We start from the raw sequence: 8997 nt of genomic DNA, 5'->3' as shown, positions 1-8997 counted from the left end.
TGTTCAATCATAGCCTCACCTCAGGCTATGTGCCCACTGAATGGTGCACAGTGATGGTTATCCCACTGGACAAAGGGGGAGCCACCACAGACCCCGGAAACTACCGCCCCATTAGCCTAACAAGCCTGGTCTGCAAGACTATGGAACGTATCATCATGGAACTTATAAACAATGACATTGGTAATCTCCAAACTCAGGACCCCACCCAGTTCGGGTTTGTAAAAGGCAGATCATGTCTCCTAAACTGAAAGACTTCTTTCAAGCAGTCATCAAAGCCATAGATGAGGGTAAGATGGTTCACGCAGCCTATCTAGATCTTGCCAAGGTTTTCGACACCATCCCCCACTCTGGAATTATAGATAAACTCACTAAACTAGGTATAAATTTCTATGTCACAAGATGGGTTGCCAACTGGCTCACTGACAGAACCCACACTGTGAAAGTAGCAGACTCCAAATTCAACTTCAGACCAGTGACAAGTGGAGTACCACAGGGTTCAGACCTGGGTCCTCTTCTGTTTGTTATCTACTTCTCTGAAGTACAGGCTAACACAGAAGGTCTTTGGCTAATGAAGTTCGCAGATGACTGCAAACTAGGAGCCATAATCAAAACTCCAAAAGATGTGGACATCCTACAAAAGGGCCTCGCTGAGACAAATGCCTGGTGTCAAAGCCATGGCCTCAAGGTCAATGCCAAGAGGGGCATTGTCATCCCTTTTGGTAAAAACTCTGTACCCCTGAAATACCACATAGGGGGTAGTCTACTTAACACCAAAAATATGATAAGAGAACTTGGGACACAGGTGGACAGTAGTATCTCCTTTGATAATCACATTGCCACAGTAGTCAGGAAATCCTTCTACGTGGCACACCTCATCACAAAAGGTTTCTCATCCAGGAAAAAAGAGGTCACTGTTCCCCTCTACTCATCACTCATTAGACCCATTATAGAGTACAATGCCCCTTTTGGTATGTACCTCACAAGACATGTACAACAACTGGAATGGCCACAGAAGTACCTCACAAAGAGGATTACCAGCCTCAAACAGATGCCATACACAGATCGTCTTAAAAAACTGCAGCTTTACTCTGTCGTGTATTGCCTACTCAGAGGTGATCTCTGCCTAACACACAAAGCTATGTCAAACCCAGAGCTTTTAGACATGCTCCACTTAAAGAAATCCCAATCCCTATGAGCTACATGCTCTAGGGACCTAAACCTTGTCACCACAATAAACAGAACATGCTGGAGGGATAGATTTCTGTCCCAGAGGCTTCCCATACTCTGGAACAAACTACCTATCTATATCAAACAAAGCTCCTCATTAGCACTCTTCAAGAAAAATCTTGATGATTGGATGGGAGATAGGAAATTCATCCCGAGGATCACTTCTGTGGCTCTGCTTGACAGTGGCATAGGAAAATAATTTTCTTGGGTGGCAAAAGCCAGGGTAACTTTTGGCTAGGCTTATATAGGCCCTAGGGCCAATAGCCAAGTACCTACCTATGAACCTATGAACACCTCCAACAGAAATGGAATACATTTTGGAGACCACTATCAGTCAGTGGTAATACCAGCTATATTGCATCATGCCTACACAGCTACACATCCTGACATGTAAGCTTTAAACTTGTCTGCTGAAAACATATTAAACAGCATTACATTGATGCATCCTCATCCATTCACCCTGTGCATCAAAACCACAGTAGCCTGTCCCTACATCAATGGTATGGATGACAGGGATGTGGCACAGTTATCATCATATGCACAGGGTGTGGTGTGGGTTTGCCAAAGACCTAGGCTGATCCATTTGGTTGACATCATATGTGTGTGTTAGGGGGCTTATCTATTAATTGGGCTGTGCAGATGTGGTGTGTGTAGGTATGAAGGTGCCCTAGCTGTCTTGGAGATGTGTGTGTGTGTGTGTGTGTGTGTGTGTGTGTGTGTGTGTGTGTGTGTGTGTGTGTGTGTGTGTATGTACACAGTTTGGCCATTTGCCTGCTCTATACATGGGATTGTTGGTCAGCTGCAGACCATACATGGCAGGGTGTGCAGTTCACTGTCTCCAACCATGGACATGAGAACTGTGTTTGACAGGGGGTTCCACTGGCACTACCAGGAACAAAGCCAGATATGTTACTCTCCCCCGAGGATGACAGCTGTCTACTGGATCCAGGTCCCTGTTGGGACCAGCCAGGGCCACGTGCATGTGGCCTGCTGTGGTGTGGTGTGGACAGTGCCCCCCTGCAATGCTGGTGCTGGTACTGCCACTATGGGAGCAGCTATGGCTTCTTGCATGTCCACGTAGACCTCCACCTGTTGGTGTTGTTGACCTACGTCCACGTGGCTGTCACCGTATTCCCACCATACACTCTAACATGGACAGTGTACAGTTGACCAGTCCCACCAGCTCACCAAACTGTCTATCCATGACCAATGTAAAATAACAGTGGGCACCTGCGAGATCATGGATGGTGTTAACAACAGCTGAATGAGTAGCCCTCTGTAGCTTCAGACCCTGTCTGGTATACTGTTCCATATGTGCCTGTGCCTCCATGATGGCCTGAAACATGTGTCTGGTGACACTAGCTGTGGCACTGCAGCCAGGGGCATGATGTCCGGCAGACCTCCTATGGGCACCCCTGTACATCTGCCTGTGTGTTGACCTGCCAGACATCAAGCTATGGCTGCTGTGTACAGACACACTTGCCATAGTCCCCGCACTGCCCTGTTCCATGCCACCACCCACCAACTGGCCCTGATCTATGGCCACTGGTGATGGGGTATGTATAGGCAATGTGACTGTGTGTGGGGATGGGGTGGATAACAGTGGAATGTCAACCAATGGCACAGCTTCAGCCACTGACATCCCCACCTATGCCTCACCACACCTATCATCATTGTCAGAGTCTGTATGGACACAGACTTCAGATTCCCTGCAGGAGGGACCCTGACCCACCTTGCCACCTGTGAGGGGAAAACAGAAACCTTACTTTCAGACCTGTATGTCATTTCTTACCTCTGCACCCAAACCCACACACCCCCACACACAAACCCCAACACACACCCCAACACACACCACACCACACACACATACACACACACACACACACACACACACACACACACACACACACACACACACACACACACAAACTTATAGGTGAGGTGGCATATAGATATTACAGACACCTCTGATTACCCACATGACAGCATGCATGACATATAGCAATCAACAGCATGCAATCCCTGTTACCAACATTATACATATCTGTGATGCATGAATTTTGTTAGTAGGTGATGGCCCTTCCCCTGGAACACACTGCCCATGTACACAGTATTACTGTGCACCTGTTCAGCACCTTGCCATGTAATGTGCACCATACCTCACACGTGTACACAAAATTGCTAACTGTGTATATGTGTGGTGGTTATGTTTGCTTGGTTGCCACAGCCCCTATATGTTTGACAGCTACATACCTGGGTTGATATGAGGACAGATGGCAATAGTGAGTGCCTGATGTTTGATTTGCAAATCTCATCATCAGCAGTGCATGTCTTAGCAATGAAATCCAATTATACTGGCAACCTCCCAAGCTTACTGTGGCTATGAGGAGTGTATACACCCTTATGGACATGCCACCATCTTCCCTGATATGCCATGGGACCACAATACTGCATATGTTACCATTACACATACCTGATATGTGAGTGACATATGACCTGTGCAATCACATGCAGTATCAAACAAATGTATTAGTTGTGCAGATGTTGATTGTGATGCATACAATATGTGGGTTGCATAATTGTGCACACCCTTAACACAATGTTGTGTTACAGCACCTGTACGTGAACAACAGCAGTAACTTTTAGTGGAAGGTATATATTAGCATGGCCCATCCTCACTTGCCATTATGTGGTCACCCCACCCTACAAATGTCCCCCACCTCTGCCAGATTGCAAGCATGGCTCATGTGCACAGCGCTTGGAGGTCACACAGTCCCTACACTATTGCTGTTGGGTCACGGTTATGTCTTGCACAATGCATGACCTTGACTGTGTTCAGCTACAGCCATTCTATGTGACCTTCGGACATATGCTTTGGTTCACTGTTGTGTTTCAGGGTGACACACCACCCCATCCTCAGCCATTTTGCAGATGCATGGCAACTATAGGTCACATATGAGTGTCACTTGGTGGTGTCCCACATGCAGAACAACATGATGTCTACCGCCATAGTTTCTGCTAATTAACAGCAAACTACAGGTGTACACTGGCACCAGCAGGGTACACATGGGGATGGTGGGTGTAAGGTGGACTGAGGTGATGCTTGTACAGCTCATTTATCTTTATTAATAATGTCTGTAGGTTTCAGCCTTGGTTTTGGGACACCATAACACATTGCAACACATGCCTGTGGGAGACTTGATGTTATGCATATGGTACCTGTAGAGAGCCCTGGATGATGCCCCCTGTGGAACAACTCGTCGATCTGAGTACCCTAACCCATAGGCCACAATTATGAGTCCAGGTAATTGTTGACACAGGTACTGTACGGGCAGTACCTGCTAGACATTCCTGCAAGTCCCCAGTGTTGCTGCATGTGTCTGGGCAGCCTCCATGACTGGTTTGCAACATGTGTTGTCATCTGTCTTAGATGGGTATCTGTTTATTTCTGACATGAATGTTGTCCCATACGTCATACACACATACATAACTGTCTGCACTGTTTGCCATGGTATATGCAATGTTGATGTAAGGCTACTTTTCCTACTTCTGAGTGCTACCTTTCAGATATGGGATGTATTCCATGGTTTGTAACAGGTGTGCATGCCAGGGCTGCCTCTGTTGCAGGTGAGTGGGCAGATGTCATGGACAGATATCTTGGACAGCAGAACATTACTTGGTGTGACATCTAGGCACTGTACATGATGGAAGGTGTGTATTCCATAAGAGTGAATGCTGTCAGTACCTCACAAGCTGCTTCCACAATATGTTATTTGGAGTGTATGTAGAGACAGATAGAGAGAGAGAGAGAGAGAGAGAGTGTGTCCTCAGGACATGAGGTACACACTCTGACACTCCTTCCTGAACTGCTGCACTGTTCTGCCTTGCTACAACACAGAGCATCACATGTGGACACAGCCTCAAATAAGGGGGAATATATAGTGACAGACTGTAGATAGGCCTATTACACAACTATGATGTTTGTGCACGATGCGTTTCACATTGGCTTGACTGTTCTGCAGGTGGTGGGGTCTGACACTCGTGTGTATAATGACTTAATTTCTCCCACCTTCAGCTATTTGACTCATAAAGACTCATATAAATGTTTGGAGAAACAACACAGATATTATGATGGGTTACATCTTTTCATTCTGTGCAGATCCACACAGTTGACAGGTATGGCCCACTGCCCCACAGGGCCAGATGCTATATCCATAGGAGTTGTTCAGCAGGACATTATTACAGCAAGTCTTGATGGTACATATCAAGCCTTCCAAATCATCTGTCCCATTATTACAGACCAAATACTACATTCACATACATTGGTGTCATGGTTCACATACCTGTTGTAGTAGTATGCTCTTTTCTGTGTTGCAGCTCAAGGATATCTGGTTTGATTGCTGTTTTTCCTGTTTGTATAACTTTTGTTTTTAACTTTTAGCTCTGTTTTGGCTGGGGTGTTTTTGGGGATCTCAATCTCCCTCTCTCTCAGTCTCTCTCTGTGTGTCTCTCTCTCTACACTACAGGGATCAAGCTACTTTGAATAGGTTGCAGCATGCCTTTTGTAGATGTTGCTCAGGAGCAGATGATGGCATCTGCACCAGTTGGTGTTACCCACTTGCTAATTGCATGATGCAGCCAGCTGTGTAGTACTTCCAATAGCCAATCTCATAGCAACCCACTACTATAAATGTCTGCAAAATTGTGGGGCTTATCCCTTTACCTTTCCTGTATGGAAGACATCCTTCCTGTGTGTAGGCAGCATTGTTACAGACAGCAGGTAGCAATACCTTCCACAGCAGGACTTGTGGACACAGGACACATACAAGTTTGTATAAGGTTCAAGAAATACAGACAGAATGTAAGTATTATTTTGTCTGCATTGAATACTGCTGGTTTTACAGGGTTTGTGTGTACATGCTAGTTTTGCATGGGATGCAGTCTGTCTGCATAGCTCTCAACTTTGGGCTTATCCACATGATAGCCAGAGGGTTGGCTGTTATGTTTTGTCTGCTCACCACACAGGTCATGTGTCTGACAGATCAGTGGCATAACTCCGTTGATTGCTATCAGTACATTGGAACATTCAGTTGTGTTTCTGACTTCATATTCCAGAGTACAGGTATGTTGCAACCAGTCCTGTAACATCAGCAACTTCCACAGTGTGTAACAGCAATATTAGAAATATGGCCCTGTGTTCCAGCCTCTGTCCTCCACATATATGCCAGGCTTTGTCCTGATGTAATACAGTAAGAAGTTGTTAGGTAATGGCCTATCATTATTTACTGCTAACATTCTTGCTATCATTCCAGCCATGTTGTGGACTCCCACACAAATTGTGGGGTAGGGTCCATATATATGGTGGGCAACAGCTGGAAAAAACATCTGTGACCTTGTACATTCCGGAAGTCAGTGTGTGGTACACAGTTTTATTTGCCCTTGTACAACTTTTTATGGGGGAGGGGTATTCAATGTTTTAACCTAGGCTCTTCATAGGCTCATAGGTTCATACTAGGCTATCTGCCCTGGGGCAATTATAAGCCTAGCCTGATTCTGTATGGCTTACGCCACCCCTTGATTTGAGAGTACTGTGCCCTTTTTAAGGTTTAGTTTACTGTGCCTCTGTCTAATAGTGACACGGGAGTAATCCCTGGGACAAACCTACGATCCCCCATCCACCTATCGAGATTCTTCTTGAAGAGATTCAGTAAGGTGCTCTGCCTCACATGAACTGGAATTCTATTCCAGAGCGAAGGGAGCTTCTGGGTTATGAACCTGTCCCTCCAGCAAGTTCTATTTATTTCTGTGCTGAGGTTCAAGTCCCTCGAGCGTGTGGCTCTAAGGGATTTAGATTTACTGAGGTGGAGCATGTCCATTAATTCTGGATTTGACATAGCTTTGTATGTCAGGCATAGATCGCCTCGAAGTAGGCGGTATGCAACTGAGTAGAGCTGGAGTTTTTTAACCGAGCAGCATATGGCATCTGTTTGAGACCCTTGATCCTCTTGGTGAGATACTTTTGGGGTCTTTCTAATTGCTGCAGGTGTCGGGTAAGGTACATCCCAAAAGGGGCATTGTATTCTATGATGGGCCTGATGAGGGATGAATAAAGGGCACGATTACCTCTCTTGATCTAGATGTGAAACCCTTTGTGATGAGGTGGGCTATGTAGAAGGTCTTTCTAACCACTTTGGCAATGTGGTTTTCAAAGGAGAGATTGCTTTCAACTTGGGTCCCCAGGTCCCTAATAACTTTCTCTGTACTTAATGGGTTTCCGCCTATGTGGTAATTTGTGGGCACATTGTTTTTGCCAAAGGGTATGACTATACATTTTTGGCATTTAGCTTTAAACCATGGCACTGGCACCAGTTATCTGTCTCTGTGAGACCTTTTTGAAGGATGTTTGTGTCAGCTGGAGAGTTGATTATGGCGCCCAGTTTGCAGTCGTCTGCGAACTTGGTGAGCCATAGTCCTCCCACGTTTGCCTGTACCTCGGAAAAGTATATACCGAACAAGAGTGGTCCCAAGACAGAACCCTGTGGGACACCACTTGTGTCCGGTTTCGAGTCGGACATGGCTCCAGCAACTCTCACTCTGTGGGTTCTGTCTATGAGCCAGTTTGCGACCCATCTTGTGACATAGGGGTTTATATTTAAGCTGGATAGCTTATCTATGATGCCCGAGTGGGGTATTGTGTCAAATGCCTTTGCAAGGTCCAGATAGGCTGTGTGGACTACCTTCCCTTCATCTATGGCTTTGGTGACTGTTTTGAAGAAGTCAACCAGGTTCAAAAGGCAGGATCTGCCCTTGACAAAGCCGAACTGGGTAGGATCTAGTGTCTGTAGGTCCCCAGTGTCTTTGTTTATGAGCTCCATGATGATCCTCTCCATAGCCTTGCAGACTAAGCTAGTCAGGCTTATGGGGCGATAGTTTCCAGGGTCCATAGAGGCTCCACCTTTGTGGAGTGGGACCACTGTTGCTGTATGCCATTCTGTGGGCACATATCCTGTAGTGAGGCTGAGATTATATAGCTGTTTTATTTGAGGGATTAGTTCCTCTTGGAGTTCATGTAGGACACAACCTGGAACGCCATCTGGTCCCATGGAAGCAGTGTTTTTGCTTTGGAGAGGGCAGCCTTCACCTGAGCATCAGAGATGTTTGGGAGGCAGCCCTCTGCCGGCATAGATACTTGCTCTTTTGGGGGAGGGGTGGAGAAGTTTGCACTGAACCTGTCTGCCAGGATATTGGTGATGTCTGTGGGTTCAGTGTATTTTTTGTCGTTTAGAATCAACTCAGAACAAGTCTGGGAGTTGCATCCCAGGTTTCTAACATAACTGAAAAAAGCCTTATGATTGTCTTTGGTGTCCTGTGCAACTTTTCTCTCGAAGCTGGCCTTGGAGGATTTTATGAGGGATCATAATTTTTTGCTAGTACTGATCAGAGATGCCTTCCCTATTAGGGATTTTGCTCTATCATGTAGTAGCTTCCTCCTTCTGTTGTACAATTTATTTATGGCAGGGGTCCACCAGACTGGATGCCTGCCTTTGGATGATTGGGTCTTGGATTTGTTTGGGATAGCATGATCCATGCATTCCTGGAGATGTCCGTAGAATGCGTTTATATAGGATTCTGCAGTTTGAGCTGTAGTTTCCACTGGCCCTGGGGCCTTGAAGGATTCCACTTCGGTTTTGAGAAGTGAGAAGTTCACTTTTGAGAAGTTTTTCACTGTGGTTTTCTGGGCTGGGGGTGGGGTTGGGATGTGGACATCCA

The sequence above is a fragment of the Protopterus annectens genome, chromosome 1.part0 (genome assembly GCF_019279795.1).
Source record: "Protopterus annectens isolate FY-2018-M chromosome 1.part0, PAN1.0, whole genome shotgun sequence".
NCBI lineage: Eukaryota > Metazoa > Chordata > Ceratodontiformes > Protopteridae > Protopterus > Protopterus annectens.
The sequence above is the reverse complement of the archived record's forward strand: the minus strand, read 5'-3'. Positions refer to the sequence as shown.